The sequence below is a fragment of the Scylla paramamosain genome, chromosome 2 (genome assembly GCF_035594125.1).
Source record: "Scylla paramamosain isolate STU-SP2022 chromosome 2, ASM3559412v1, whole genome shotgun sequence".
Classification (NCBI taxonomy): Eukaryota; Metazoa; Arthropoda; class Malacostraca; order Decapoda; family Portunidae; genus Scylla; species Scylla paramamosain.
The window spans coordinates 40,189,317-40,191,816 of record NC_087152.1 but is presented as its reverse complement, the minus strand read 5'-3'; the positions used below and the strand labels follow the sequence as shown (position 1 = coordinate 40,191,816).

Sequence of the window (2,500 nt, the reverse complement as noted above, 5' to 3'; positions counted from 1 at the left end):
ATCAGCTTCAATGGCGTTAGATATTCTGTACCGTCTCTGTCAATTCAGGGTCTACAACACCAAGGGCTCATCTGGGTGCGAGGATTGTTGCTGCTGCCTTATGGAGAGCTGGGGATGGGGGCTCAGGGAGAAGTTGGTTTGGTACGAGCCTTCACTTTTTGTTATGGTGTCCAGAGTATAAGGGTGAAAGAAAGGGAAGTGTAAGACTGCAAAAAACCATTCAGAGGAGTAGGCGGAGGAGGAGGAGGAAGAGGAGGAGAATCTCTGTATCTATCTTTTTTATCTATCTATCTTTCTCTGTCTCTCAACTCTCCGCTTCTGTCCATCTTACTAATGCAAAAGTTAATCAGTATCTTCACTCCTTCACCTTCTTCACGTGTAACAAGTTCCACAAAAGTCCACCGCGCTATACATTATTTTCTCATCCTCTCACAACTTGGAGGCTCGAGTGATGACATTATGATAACACTTACAGTACTTCTGAAACTGTGACAAGTAAAAAATGCCTTAGTTAGAATGTCAAGGCTCAGAAGTATTTCGGATTTGGGAATACAAACAGATATCTATTTACGGTGGTGCCAGGATGCGAGAATAAATCAATAGAAAATGCTCAATGAATCACTAAATATATGAGTGGGTAAAATAAGAAAAAGAATTGTATTGGGACATCTTTACATCTTGTCTGCTCTGTATGCTGTACAAATTACCAATTTAGCTTTATTTTTTTATTTATTTATTTTTTTTTTTTTTTGTTGGAGGAAGGTAAGAAGGAGCGGCAAATTAACGTTTTTTTCTGATCTTTCTGTTCTTGGCTGGTTTTCCTGAAGCATTAAAGAAAGAAAAAGGAAAAATATCTTGTGTTTCCTGACCTCCTAGCACAAAAAAAAAATCAAAGAAAAAAAAGAGTAAAATATCGTGCGAAGCGAAGTAAAAAATACATCAGCGAACACCTTGCTAATAAAAAGTAACACCCTGACCTCCTTCTGCATAAAAGAAAAGAAAAAGAAAAGAAAAACTACAATATCGTACAAACCCAAAGTAAAAAAAAAAAAAAAAAACACCGAACACTCTGCTAACATTCCACAGTGACAGCAAGTATAATATTACTGTACTACTCACTTTTGCATCACTCAGGCATGAAAATGTGAATGAATAATAATGCCAGTGCTCCTCCACAACTTCCGGAACTTGGAGGCGTGGCGGGTTGCACAATTCTGAATAAAAGATTCCTAGCGTTCACTATTATTATTTCTATTCCGGGGAAAGAGATGATGGGCACTTTTTTTTATTCTTTTATTCACGTTTCTCTTCCGACCCTTACTCAATCTTCTTTTTGACGGCAAATATGGGGGAATTAACCACTTAAAGCGCTCAATGAGAAATAATAAGACAAAATGAACTCCAAGTACTATATAAAGTTGGATAATTCAGGAGACAAAACAAGCCCGTCTGTAATTTCAGTGGCTGGAGGAGTGGACAGCAGGACGGAGTGGTGGTGGGGGAAGGGAGACTGGCAGGGTGAGCGGTGGTGCCGGTGAAAGAGACTGGCGGGCGGGATAGCGCGGGGCCTGGTGGCGGGGTGGGTACGGTGCGGGCGGCGGAATGAGTTGGGGCAAGGCGGCGGAATGAAGGGGCAGGGAGGACGGAGTGACGGGAACGGAGGACAGAATGGCGGGGAGGGGCAGTGGGTGCGGGCAAGGGAACAGAGGGGCCGGGGCAGGGAGAAGGTGACTGGCTGGAGAGGATGGAGAGAGATTACAAGTTGGCTGGTAATCATAAATCTAGTTTGAGTTCACGGAATGAGGGAGGCGAGGGCGTAGTTATTGCCACTATGTTTCAGGGCGGCAGGTGAGGGCCGCGGGTGGGGCAGTAAAGCTGGGGGTGATTAACGGTGAGGCAGGTAATGCCATTTACTAGCGTCATCAAAGTATTTCCGAGCCGTGCTTCCCTTACGCTACGCCACACTCACCTCGCCCCACCTCGCCTCGCCGCTGCCGCCACCCACCGCCACTGTCACAGAAACCAGTCTGCATGTAATTGTTATATATATATATATATATATATATATATATATATATATATATATATATATATATATATATATATATATATATATATATATATATATATATATATATATATATGGCAATAGGCACGTGCGAGGTACATGGGTGAGCCTCTCATGAATCTGGGCAGCAGTAATCCCTCACTTCTAATCCCCGCGGTAATCTCTCATCCTAACTTTGTCCGGCTCCGGATTTACCTTCGCCAACAAACATTAAACTCCGGCTATCCGTCACCATGACGGGTCACGTGACGTCATCAGCCTGATTTTGTGCTAATACCCCGATTATGGAAGATTTATGACTTCAGCGAATTTTGTGAAGCAAAGGTCAGCAGTGAGAACAACGCGGCCCAGGCACCGCGGCGCGGCCCGCCACCGAGAGGACGGGAAAACAACAGTAACGAAACAGCAAAACAAAACAAAAAAAAAAAAACA

At 43.5% G+C, this 2,500-nt stretch overlaps 1 long non-coding RNA gene across 1 annotated transcript in view; it reads left to right on the top strand.

The window, feature by feature from the left end:
* The window catches only part of LOC135106882 (uncharacterized), a 2,881-nt gene extending 2,030 nt beyond the window's left edge, over positions 1-851 (top strand). The window contains exon 2 of the long non-coding RNA XR_010271494.1: positions 1-851. This exon is cut by the window's left edge and continues 1,333 nt beyond it. This is a non-coding gene — a long non-coding RNA (uncharacterized LOC135106882).
* The last annotated feature ends 1,649 nt before the right edge of the window (positions 852-2,500 follow it).